Consider the following 13,907-nt stretch of genomic DNA (forward strand, 5'->3'; position numbering starts at 1 on the left):
TTTTACCTGCTGGCCCCTAATCCACATAAAATTACCAGAAATGGCCCAACCCAGTGGTATCTACTGCTAGATGGCCCCACCCACCCCAAAATGGCCCAACCCAGTGGTATCTACTGCTAGATGGCCCCACAGTCAGTAGAAGTTGCCTTAGTTCCACTATGTAAAGGATAAAGGATGGTAAGCTGACAAGATCTCTCCAATAGCTTCACTGGTTAACTGGCACGTTGACATATCTAGAGGTGCTGGGTTCGACTCCCAGCCCTCACTCTTTTTGATTTTTTTTGGTGCCCAGGAGAAGCCCAAATATCCCTTCTGAATCCAACTCCCTCCTATAACCTAGCAGAAATTCGAATCCAGTCGCTCGGCGGCGGCGGCGACGGTGGTGGCGGTGGCGGCCCCTTCCCTCTCCGACGACGAGCCCCGTCCCTCTCCGACGATGAGCCCCGTCCCTCTCCGACGACGAGCCCCGGCCCTCTCCGACGACGAGCCCCTCCGCATCTCCCGGTCTGCACGCCTATCATCTCTCCCCTCTCGATCTGTTCTTCTTCGTCAGTGATCCAATATGTGCTCTTACTAGGACTAAAGTCCGAGGTGACGGCGGTGGTGGGTGTGCCGGCGCTGCGTCCGAGCAAGGGATCTGCTGTCCATCTGCCTCGCCGACGACGAGCCCCTCGCCCTTTCCAGGACGAGCCCCTCGCCCTCTCCAGGATGAGCCCCGTCCCTCTCCAGGACGAGCCCCGGCCCTCTCCGACGACGAGCCCCTCCGCATCTCCCGGTCTGCACCTCTCTCATCTCTCCCCTCTTGATCTGTTTTTCTTGATCAGTTCAGAAAATCGAATTGAACTACTGTGCATTGCTTGAAATTGGAACTGCTGTGTAGTTAGGTGTTTGCTAATTGCATCATTTTGTTCTTCCGCAGATGGACAGACGCTGGATTACAACAAGAATTAGAAGGCTTTCCCTTGAACACACAAAGGGAGTGGCCGAGTTTATGCAGTTTGTTCGCTTGAGTGCTGCCAATGATGATCAGGTGTTGTGCCCATGTCGTAGCTGTCTCAACCGGTGCACAAAACATCTAGATGTAGTAGAGGCTCATTTGCTTCTTTATGGGATGGCAAGCACTTATGACAGATGGGTCTTCCATGGAGAACCATTACATCCTGTACCTGAAGCTGGACATGGAGGACAAGGAGGTGCACCTGAAGCCGGACATGGACATGGAGGTGAACCTGAGGCTGGACATGGAGGTGAACCTGAGGCTGGACATGGAGGTGATGCAGGGGCACACCATGTTGGTGGAGGTGATGCAGAGGCACACTATTTTGGTTTGCAAGAGGAAGATGGTTACGAAGATGATAGAATTCCTGATCTGCTTGCTGATTTGTACAAGTCAGAACCGCAAGGTCTGATACGTCTCCGACGTATCGATAATTTCTTATGTTCCATGCCACATTATTGATGATATCTACATGTTTTATGCACACTTTATGTCATATTCGTGCATTTTCTGGAACTAACCTATTAACAAGATGCCGAAGCGCCAGTTGCTGTTTTCTGCTGTTTTTGGTTTCAGAAATCCTAGTAAGGAAATATTCTCGGAATTGGACGAAATCAACGCCCAGGGTCCTATTTTGCCATGAAGCTTCCAGAAGACCGAAGAGGAGACGAAGTGGGGCCACGAGGCGGCCAGACTACAGGGCGGCGCGGCCCAGGTCTTGGCCGCGCGGCCCTGTCATCTGGGCCCCTCGTGACGCCCCTCGACCTGCCCTTCCGCCTACAAATAGCCTTCGTCGCGAAACCCCCAGTACCGAGAGCCACGATACGGAAAACCTTCCAGAGACGCCGCCGCCGCCAATCCCATCTCGGGGGATTCAGGAGATCGCCTCCGGCACCCTGCCGGAGAGGGGAATCATCTCCCGGAGGACTCTACGCCGCCATGGTCGCCTCCGGAGTGATGTGTGAGTAGTCTACCCCTGGACTATGGGTCCATAGCAGTAGCTAGATGGTTGTCTTCTCCCCATTGTGCTTAATTGTCGGGTCTTGTGAGCTGCCGAACATGATCAAGATCATCTACCTGTAATTCTATATGTTGTGTTTGTTGGGATCCGATGAATAGAGAATACTATGTTATGTTGATTATCAATTTATATCTATGTGTTGCTTATGATCTTGCATGCTCTCCGTTACTAGTAGATGCTCTGGCCAAGTAGATGCTTGTAACTCCAAGAGGGAGTATTTATGCTCGATAGTGGGTTCATGTCTCCGTGAATCTGGGGGAGTGACAGAAACCTCTAAGATTATGGATGTGTTGTTGCCACTAGGGATAAAACATTGGTGCTATGTTCGAGGATGTAGTTACTGATTACATTACGCGCAATACTTAATGCAATTGTCCGTTGTTAGCAACTTAATACTGGAGGGGGTTCGGATGATAACCTGAAGGTGGACTTTTTAGGCATAGATGCATGCTGGATAGCGGTCTATGTACTTTGTCGTAATGCCCAATTAAATCTCACAATACTCATCATAATATGTATGTGCATGGTCATGCCCTCTTTATTTGTCAATTGCCCAACTGTAATTTGTTCACCCAACATGCTATTTATCTTATGGGAGAGACACCTCTAGTGAACTGTGGACCCCGGTCCAATTCTCTTTACTGAAATACAATCTACTGCAATTCTGTTCTACTGTTTTCTGCAAACAATCATCATCCACACTATACATCTAATCCTTTGTTACAGCAAGCCGGTGAGATTGACAACCTTGCTGTTTCGTTGGGGCAAAGTACTTGGTTTGTGTTGTGCAGGTTCCACGTTGGCGCTGAAATCCCTGGTGTTGCGCCGCACTACATCTCGCCGCCATCAACCTTCAACGTGCTTCTTGACTCCTACTGGTTCGATAAACCTTGGTTTCTAACTGAGGGAAACTTACTGCTGTACGCATCACACCTTCCACTTGGGGTTCCCAACGGTCGCGTGTTGTACGCGTGTCAAGCTAAATTTACGGCGCCGTTGCCGGGAGATCAAGACACGCTGCAAGGGGAGTCTCCACATCCCAATCTCTTTACTTTGTTTTTGTCTTGCTTAGTTTTATTTACTACTTTGTTTGCTGCACTAAATCAAAATACAAAAAAAATTAGTTGCTAGTTTTACTTTATTTACTATCTTGTTTGCTATATCAAAAACACAAAAAAATTAGTTACTTGCATTTACTTTATCTAGTTTGCTTTATTTACTGTCTTGCATTCTATATTAAAAATACAAAAAAATTAGTTACTTTTGTTACCATGTCTAGCTCTGAACCTGTTACTTCTTCGCCTGAAGAATTAGTCTTCACTTTTAAACAAGGGGATGAGGAGAGTTTTAAGGATGCTTGGTCTAGAATTTTTACTTCTTATCGTAAAACTGAACCTCAAATGACTCTAAGTTTGCTCCTTAGTAATTTTTATTTTGGTCTTATGATTCGCTATAGATATGCTTTGGATGCTTTAGTGGGAGGAGATTTCCTTCATTGCAATGGGGATCAAGCTTTTAATGCCATAAAGAAGTTGGTTGCATCACATGATTCAGCTAATAACTTTGATTCAGCCCTTATTAGCATTTATAATAGATTAAACAATCTCGAGATAAGTACATCTCGCTTGGATGACAATTATCGCTATGTTCGTAATCGTCTTGAAAAAGTTTTAGTGAACTCTGAACCTTCATTATGGGATCCTACTGTTAAAATTGTTATCGGTGATCAAACTCTTCATGCCAATTGTGATATTATGTCTGAATTTTGCCTTATGCCTGAGAGCATTTATAAATCTTTGAAACTTTGGGGAGTTGATGAAGGAGGAGAAGAAATAACTCTCATTGATAACTCTGTTATAATTCCTAAGGGAATAGCCGCAGGTGTGCATACGACCATTCTTGGAAGAACAATATCCATTGATTATCTTGTTATTGAATGTGTAGGGACAGGAAAAATCACACTCGGAAGATCCCTGTTGAAACTATTGGGAGCAGTCATAGATGTGGGAGAAGGCACCCTGGAATTCACCTCTACACCGGGGGGAAATCATATATTTCCTAAATCAAAGAGAAAGAAAAAGAACAAGAAAGGTAAGGGTAAAGCCCAAGGTAAGGTTGATACACCATCTCTCGACAATACTTGATACACACTTTCTGCGCCTAGCTGAAAGGCGTTAAAGAAAAGCGCTTATGGGAGACAACCCATGTTTTTACTACAGTACTTTGTTTTTATTTTGTGTCTTGGAAGTTGTTTACTACTGTAGCAACCTCTCCTTATCTTAGTTTAGTGTTTTGTTGTGCCAAGTAAAGTCGTTGATAGAAAAGTTCATACTAGATTTGGATTACTGCACAGAAACAGATTTCTTTGCTGTCACGAATCTGGGCAAAATTCTCTGTAGGTAACTCAGAAAATTATGCCAATTTACGTGAGTGATCCTCAGATATGTACGCAACTTTCATTCAATTTGAGAATTTTCATTTGAGCAAGTATGGTGCCTCAATAAAATTCGTCAATACGAACTGTTCTGTTTTGACAGATTCTGCCTTTTATTTCGCAATGCCTGTTTTGTTATGTTCGATGGATTTTTCGATTCCATTGAATTTCAGTAGCTTTGTGCAATGTCCAGAAGTGTTAAGAATGATTATGTCACCTCTGAACATGTATATTTTGATTGTGCACTAACCCTCTAATGAGTTGTTCTAAGTTTGGTGTGGAGGAAGTTTTCAAGGATCAAGAGAGAGAGATAATACAACATGATCAAGGAGAGTGAAAGCTCTAAGCTTGGGGATGCCCCGGTGGTTCACCCCTGCATATATCAAGAAGACTCAAGCGTCTAAACTTGGGGATGCCCAAGGCATCCCCTTCTTCATCGACAACATTATCAGGTTCCTCCCCTGAAACTATATTTTTATTCCATCACAGCTTATGTGCTTTGCTTGGAGCGTCGGTTTGTTTTTGTTTTTGTTTTGTTTGAATAAAATGGATCCTAGCATTCTTTGTGTGGGAGAGAGACACGCTCCGCTGTAGCATATGGACAAGTATGTCCTTAGGCTCTACTCATAGTATTCATGGCGAAGTTTCTTCTTCGTTAAATTGTTATATGGTTGGAATTGGAAAATGATACATGTAGTACTTTGCTAAAATGTCTTGGATAATGTGATACTTGGCAATTGTTGTGCTCATGTTTAAGCTCTTGCGTCATATACTTTGCACCTATTAATGAAGAAATACATAGAGCATGCTAAAATTTGGTTTGCATATTTGGTCTCTCTAAGGTCTAGATAATTTCTAGTATTGAGTTTGAACAACAAGGAAGACGGTGTAGAGTCTTATAATGTTTACAATATGTCTTTTATGTGAGTTTTGCTGCACCGGTTCATCCTTGTGTTTGTTTCAAATAAACCTTGATAGCCTAAAACCTTGTATCGAGAGGGAATACTTCTCATGCATCCAAAATACTTGAGCCAACCACTATGCCATTTGTGTCCACCATACCTACCTACTACATGGTATTTCTCCGCCATTCCAAAGTAAATTGCTTGAGTGCTACCTTTAAAATTTCTATCCTCTACCTTTGCAATATATAGCTCATGGGACAAATAGCTTAAAAACTATTGTGGTATTGAATATGTACTTATGCACTTTATCTCTTATTAAGTTGCTTGTTGTGCGATAACCATGTTCCTGGGGACGCCATCAACTACTCTTTGTTGAATATCATGTGAGTTGCTATGCATGTCCGTCTTGTCTGAAGTAAGGGAGATTTACCATGAGTTGAATGGTTTGAGCATGCATACTATTAGAGAAGAACATTCGGCCGCTAACTAAAGCCATGATCCATGGTGGAAGTTTCAGTTTTGGACAAAAATCCTCAATCTCATATGAGAAAATTAATTGTTGCTACATGCTTATGCATTAAAGAGGAGTCCATTATCTGTTGTCTATGTTGTCCCGGTATGGATGTCTAAGTTGAGAATAATCAATAGCGAGAAATCCGATGCGAGCTTTCTCCTTAGACCTTTGTACAGGCGGCATAGAGGTACCCCTTTGTGACACTTGGTTAAAACATGTGCATTGCAATGATAATCTAGGTAATTCGAGCTAATTAGGACAAGGTGCGGGTGATACGTCTCCGACGTATCGATAATTTCTTATGTTCCATGCCACATTATTGATGATATCTACATGTTTTATGCATACTTTATGTCATATTTATGCATTTTCCGGCACTAACCTATTAACGAGATGCCGAAGAGCCAGTTGCTGTTTTCTGCTGTTTTTGGTTTCAGAAATCCTAGTAAGGAAATATTCTCGGAATTGGACGAAATCAACGCCCAGGGTCTTATTTTTGCACGAAGCTTCCAGAAGTCCGAGGAGTAAACGAAGTGGGGCCACGAGGCGACGACACGCCAGGGCGGCGCAGCCCAGCCCTTGGCCGCGCGGCCCTGTTGTGTGGGTCCCTCGTGACACCCCTTGACCTGCCCTTCCGCCTACAAATAGCCTTCTAGCTTGTCTAACTCTTGCATTATCATCTCTTATATCAATATAGATACTTTCTTTGAATGATTTGATCTCAGCTCATATGCTTTACAATAGTATGATCAAGGTTATGATGGCATGTCACTCCAGAAATTATCTTTGTTATCGTTTACCTGCTCGGGACGAGCAGAAACTAAGCTTGGGGATGCTGATACGTCTCCGACGTATCGATAATTTCTTATTTCCATGCCACATTATTGATGATATTCACATGTTTTATGCACACTTTATGTCATATTCGTGCATTTTCTGGAACTAACCTATTAACAAGATGCCGAAGTGCCAGTTGCTGTTTTCTGCTGTTTTTGGTTTCAGAAATCCTAGTAAGGAAATATTCTCGGAATTGGACGAAATCAACGCCCAGGGTCCTATTTTGCCACGAAGCTTCCAGAAGACCGAAGAGGAGACGAAGTGGGGCCACGAGGCGGCCAGACTACAGGGCGGCGCGGCCCAGGTCTTGGCCGCGCGGCCCTGTCATCTGGGCCCCTCGTGACGCCCCTTGACCTGCCCTTCCGCCTACAAATAGCCTTCGTCGCGAAACCCCCAGTACCGAGAGCCACGATACGAAAAACCTTCCAGAGACGCCGCCGCCGCCAATCCCATCTCGGGGGATTCAGGAGATCGCCTCCGGCACCCTGCCGGAGAGGGGAATCATCTCCCGGAGGACTCTACGCCGCCATGGTCGCCTCCGGAGTGATGTGTGAGTAGTCTACCCCTGGACTATGGGTCCATAGCAGTAGCTAGATGGTTGTCTTCTACCCATTGTGCTTAATTGTCGGGTCTTGTGAGCTGCCGAACATGATCAAGATCATCTATCTATAATTCTATATGTTGTGTTTGTTGGGATCCGATGAATAGAGAATACTATGTTATGTTGATTATCAATTTATATCTATGTGTTGTTTATGATCTTGCATGCTCTCCGTTACTAGTAGATGCTCTGGCCAAGTAGATGCTTGTAACTCCAAGAGGGAGTATTTATGCTCGATAGTGGGTTCATGTCTCCGTGAACTGGGAGTGACAGAAACCTCTAAGATTATGGATGTGCTGTTGCCACTAGGGATAAAACATTGGTGCTATGTTCGAGGATGTAGTTACTGATTACATTACGCGCAATACTTAATGCAATTGTCTGTTGTTAGCAACTTAATACTGGAGGGGGTTCGGATGATAACCTGAAGGTGGACTTTTTAGGCATAGATGCATGCTGGATAGCGGTCTATGTACTTTGTCGTAATGCCCAATTAAATCTCACAATACTCATCATAATATGTATGTGCATGGTCATGCCCTCTTTATTTGTCAATTGCCCAACTGTAATTTGTTCACCCAACATGCTGTTTATCTTATGGGAGAGACACCTCTAGTGAACTGTGGACCCCGGTCCAATTCTCTTTACTGAAATACAATCTACTGCAATTCTGTTCTACTGTTTTCTGCAAACAATCATCATCCACACTATACATCTAATCCTTTGTTACAGCAAGCCGGTGAGATTGACAACCTCGCTGTTTCGTTGGGGCAAAGTACTTGGTTTGTGTTGTGCAGGTTCCACGTTGGCGCCGGAATCCCTGGTGTTGTGCCGCACTACATCTCGCCGCCATCAACCTTCAACGTGCTTCTTGACTCCTACTGGTTCGATAAACCTTGGTTTCTAACTGAGGGAAACTTACTGCTGTACGCATCACACCTTCCACTTGGGGTTCCCAACGGTCGCGTGCTGTACGCGTGTCAAGGTCCTGGAAAGGACACTATATTTGCTGAGTTGATAGAGGAAGCCAAGCGCGCAGCCAGCGATGGGGGTACAATGTCAAGGTTTTCACTCACAGTCAAGTTACTTCAGGCCAAGTCGTACTACCGGATTAGCAACGTTGCATTCAACGCGATACTCCTGATTTTGGCCTTGCAATACCCTGCTAGCTCAATACCAAAGTCATACGAGGAGGCACTTAGCATAGTCGGCAGGTTGGGCCTTGGTTATGAGAGTATCCATGTGTGCCCAAATAACTGTGTATTGTTCCGGAAGGATTATGCCAAGGAGAATAATTGCCCCAAGTGCAAAGCCTCCAGATGGAAAGATGTTGATGGTAGGAGAAAGATCCCAGAGAAGGTGCTGAGGCACTTCCCATTGATTCCAAGGCTGCAAAGAATGTTTCTTTCAAAGGACCAATCAAAGGAAGTACAGTGGCACAAACTGAAGCGGCAAGATGTGGAGAATGATCTCAGTCATCCAGCAGACGGGGATGCATGGAAGGATTTTGACAATATTCATAAAGACTTTGCCGCTGATGCCAGGAACATAAGGCTTGGACTTGCCACGGATGGTTTTAATCCCTACGGGAATATGAGCAACTCCTACAGCATGTGGCCTGTATTCGTGGTGCCATACAACCTTCCACCGTGGGCATGTATGGATCAGTCCAACTTCATGCTGACATTGCTAATCCCTGGTCCATCCTCTCCAGGAAAAGATTTTGATGTCTTCATGGAGCCTTTGATGGAAGAGCTGCAGGAGCTCTGGAAAGGTGTAAAATCATATGATGCCAATAGTCCAGACAAGTTTGATCTCCGTGCTGCAATCTTATGGTGTATTCATGATTATCCGGCACTGCACACATTGTCAGGGAGGGCCACAGCTGGTTACCAGGCATGTGTGTGTTGTGACAAAGAGAATTGCTCCAAGAAATTATGGAACAAAATCTGCTTTATTGGGCACCGCCGTTGGCTACCTCTGTCCCATCCTTGGAGAAAAAGCAAAGAATACAATGGTGCTATTGAAAGGCATGAGAAGCCAGCGGAATTCACTCCAGAAGAGCTAAAGGAACAGCTTGATAGGGTTAGAGATGTGATACCAGGCAAGCTTCAGAAGAAAAGGAAACGTGAGGACGGTCAGTGTTGGAGCCGTAGGTCATGTTTGTGGGACTTGCCATACTGGAAGATCTAAAGCTGAGGCATAATCTCGATGTAATGCACATCGAGAAAAACATCTGTGATAATCTGATTGGTACTTTCATGAACATACAAGGCAAGACAAAGGACACTGTGAATTCAAGGCTTGATTTGGAAGATATGGGCATAAGAGGTGACTTGCATTTGCAGCCTGTTTCAGCTGACTCTTTTGAGATGCCACAGGCGTGGTATACAATGAGTAAACAAGAAAAAATTGCATTTTGTGAATTCATAAAAGCTGTGAGGTTTCCAGATGGGTACGCGTCTAACATATCCAAGTGTGTGGCTGCTGATAAGTGCAAGCTTCAAGGGCTGAAGACCCATGACTGTCATATATTGCTTGAAAGGATCTTACCGGCTGGCCTGCAAGGAACAATCCATGAAGACATATATGAAGCGGTTGCTGAGCTTGGAAATTTCTTCAGAGAGCTATGCTGCAAAACACTGAAGAGAGACGTTCTGGACAGACTTGAAAATGAAATCGTAGTTATTCTTTGCAAACTTGAGATGATCTTCCCCCCATCTTTCTTCGACGTGATGGTGCATTTGGCCATCCATTTACCAAAAGAGGCAAGGCTTAGAGGCCCAGTGCATTACGGTTGGATGTACCCAGTCGAAAGAAGGTTGCTAACATTGAAGCGTTATGTCCGGAACAATGCCAGGCCGGAGGGATCGATTGCTGAAGCATATATTGTTGATGAGTGCCTGACATTTTGCTCGAGATACTTCGACGATGTTGAAACAAGATTCAACCGTCCAAGCAGAAATCCGGAGCGGGATGATTCACATATTGGTGATTTGTCTGTTTTCAAACACTGTGTGAAATTTATTGGAGCCTCTCAATATGTGTATGCAGGTGAGGACTATGACAACATGGTGTGGTATGTGCTCCGAAGTTGCCCTGAGGTTGATCCATACATCGAGTACGTTTCTCTTCATCCCCATATATAGATAGGTTATTGCAGCCTCTCCAAATAATAATTAGGATCTATTTTCTGTTGCCATTCCAGCCTGTGCAAACAAGAGTTGAACCAACGAGGTGGTCAGATCAATGTTGATAGATGGCTTGCCAAGAACTTTGCTAGATGGTTTCAGACTCATGTGAGATCTTTAGCTGGTTTATTTCTGAAGATTGGAAAAGTTCATGATATAAATTTGCTGTGTGTGTTACTCACCCCCTAGTTGATTTTTTGCAGATTGGGAAATGCGAAATGATGTCTGTCCTGATCTCTATGCTTTGGCATGCAAACCAGATTTTAGAGTGAGACTATATTCTGCATGTGTTGTTGACAGTGTTCGGTACCATACTGTTGACCGCGAGAAGAACAGAAATACACAAAATAGTGGAATCGTTTCTGAGGGAGATCATGATGGGAACAGCATTGACTTCTTTGGTCAGCTCAAATCCATCATCAGATTGCAATACAACTCCAGCGGTGGCGTCCATCGGTCAGTTTTCCTCTTCCGGTGTGACTGGTTTGACCTTGGTGGTAGGAAACCTGGGCTCGACGATGATGGACACTTCAAAAGTGTTAACACAGAAAAGTTTTGGTACAAGAATGATCCTTTCCTTCTGACATCACAAGCAACCAAGGTCTTTTATGTGCCAGACACCAAGTTGAAAGGAAAATGGGAAGTTGTGCAGAAATTTCACCATAGACATCTATGGAGTGTAAAAGAAAATGAACAGGGACCCGGTGTTGCTGTACTATCATATCAAGATGAAGATTCCAGTCAAGTTCCTGTGCAAGAAAAAGAAGGCACTGCACGGAGTAGGACGAGAAGTGACCAGGAACATGTGCTACTTGAAAAAGTCATTGTGGACAAACTGAAGAAACGGAGCAAGGAGGTTGTTCCTAAAGAAATCGAGGAGGTTGATGAGACAATGTATCAATATTGCACTGATGATGATGATGATGATGGAGGAAATAGGACTAGGAATCGTCCAGTTTCCGAAGAAGATGAATAGAGTTTGAATCTATAGTTTGTGTAATGGATGAATAGCAGTTTGAATCTGTAGTTTGTGTAATGTCAGTTTATTTCAGATTGTGTGTCAGGTTGTTTGGCCCAGAATTTATGTTGAACATGCCAGCTTGTTTTTCCCAGAATTTATGTTGAATATGTCAGCTTTTTGTTCCCAGAATTTGTGCCCAATTTTTTGGGGAATCCATGCCCAATTTTTAGGGGAATCCATGCCCAATTTTTTCAATGCATGGCTGACGCCGGCGACCATATATGGGCGGCGCCGATGTGCAAAAGGAGTTGCTACACATTTTCAACAGAACTCATTTTCAACAGAACACATTTTCAACTGAACAGAATTGCACACATACATAGACATGGTTCAAATTCAGGAACTAAACATTGTGGCACGAACAGACAAATGGTTGGAATTAAAACACAATAACTCTAGCATATACTCTAGCTTCTTCTCCTCCTGACCAACAGATCACTGAATTCACCCTAATTTCAGTTCCTACACATCACCCAGGTACAACAGATGACAAAAGCTACAGATAACACCCAAACCATGAAGCCTCTCATTTTCTTTGGTTCAGGGTTGCTCTGTTTCCTTGCAGCAAGCAGAAACTTTTCTTCCTGGAGCCTCTCAATTTCTACCTGGAGCCTCCCAATTTCTTCATCTCGATCCCAAACAAAGATCACGAGATCACGAACTAATTCTTTGTGATGTGCATCCAGCGGATCATCAATCCACTTAAACACTCTACACCCTATTCCACCAGCAATCTGACAGATGAAGAACAGAAGAGGATAAATAAGCCACAGTAGAAAAGAAAATTTAGAATACGGCGGGCTCCAGGAAATTCAGAATGGGGGGGCGTGCTCGAAGACTAACCGAGCGAATTTTGCAGTTCCGGTATCTTCTCCCAGTGTTTGCATCACTCCAGGAAATCCATTGTGGCATCTTCTCGCCACAGTCACAGACGTCAGCGGGCGCATAATCGAATGGCCGCTGACGATACGGGATGGGCGTGCCCGGCTGCCGGCGGCGACGCGACGACGCTCCTGACCTAGAAGAACTGCCCGAGCAGGCTGGGAACCCTAGATGCGCCGCCATGCGAGCTGTCGGAGGAGGAACCCTAGATGCACCTGGTCGAGGAGGAGCGGCTCAACGGCACCTGTTTTGAAGAAAACTGATTAGTCTATCATGTCTATATAGATGGACAACCCTACTTGTGTCAATAACACTATTGTAGCAAAGCGGTAGGGAGTGGTAGTGAGGCAGCGCCAGGTCGAGGGTTCGAGTCCCCGCAAGCGCAATTTTTTGCCATCGGGAGCCACTCCAACACAGCAGAAGATGGGCCGTCGGGCCAACAATTCAACCACCGGATGGTCCGTCACCATATACATTAGGGTAGGCCAGCCCAGTAGAGGAGAGCCCAAAAGAAGAGAATATCACCAGCAAACAGCAGCCTAGTAGAGGACAGCCCAACAAAATGGTGGACGACACAGAGAAAAGGAGCGCAATTTTTGGCAGTTATTTAGGGACCAAAAAACACTATTGTCAATTATACGAAATTTACAGATACGGAGAATCAGAGACAAAAAACTTAAAATATCGCTGAATACTGAGAAGAAAGAAACAGAGAGGACCCTCCTCCTTTATCCGGGCTTGGGACCGGCTACCGAGAATATGGTAGGCGGAGTTACCCCCCCCCCCCCCCAAACCCAAATCAAAAAAATATCAGAAATATAGTCTGCATAATAGATATTGCGACATATATAGTCAAACAAGCGGCCAGGGTAGCAAAGATGACATAAACACACAATGGACACACACACAAATTGTAGACTAAAACAATTATATCATATGATAAAGATTATATCATATGATATCAACTGAAACTTCAGTACCACCACGGCCGCCCTGGCTGAAAAGAAGGAGAACAACATTCCCAGATTCAAGGTTATACTCCTTAGCAAACTCTGACCAGCAGGAATCGAACTTCAGCCTTCCATCAGTAGTAGTGTAGTATGCACCCTTAGGGTGGTAGCCATAGTCATCAACAAAAAAACATGCCTCGCCGCTTTTAGAGATATTCAAGGACCTAACAACTTCCATCGGTATACGCTGAATAATAAAAATTAAATTATATATGGAAAGGATATATATAAAGGATAACTAAGATCACATAAAGAAAAGCAGAATTATACCAGTCCATTGCCCTTCAAATCAGTATTCGTCAAGGTGTGCACAAAAATAACACCAAGACCAAGACCACGCTCACGGAGAAGTTGTTCCTTCTTCAATGTTTGAGCAGTAGTAAGCATAACACCTTTAGTGTGGATAACTGCAGTTGGAATTTCTGCATACAAATTTAAAATTAATAAAAGAATCAAAAAAAGAGGAGATATAACATCAGTTGTATTACAAAAAT

General features: G+C 44.2%; 1 pseudogene; it reads left to right on the plus strand.

Moving 5' to 3' along the window:
- Nucleotides 1–1,265: 1,265 nt before the first annotated feature.
- Nucleotides 1,266–10,540, plus strand: LOC139832979 (uncharacterized; annotated as a pseudogene).
- The last annotated feature ends 3,367 nt before the right edge of the window (nucleotides 10,541–13,907 follow it).

The sequence above is a fragment of the Lolium perenne genome, chromosome 1, assembly GCF_019359855.2.
Source record: "Lolium perenne isolate Kyuss_39 chromosome 1, Kyuss_2.0, whole genome shotgun sequence".
In the NCBI taxonomy this organism is placed as follows: domain Eukaryota; kingdom Viridiplantae; phylum Streptophyta; class Magnoliopsida; order Poales; family Poaceae; genus Lolium; species Lolium perenne.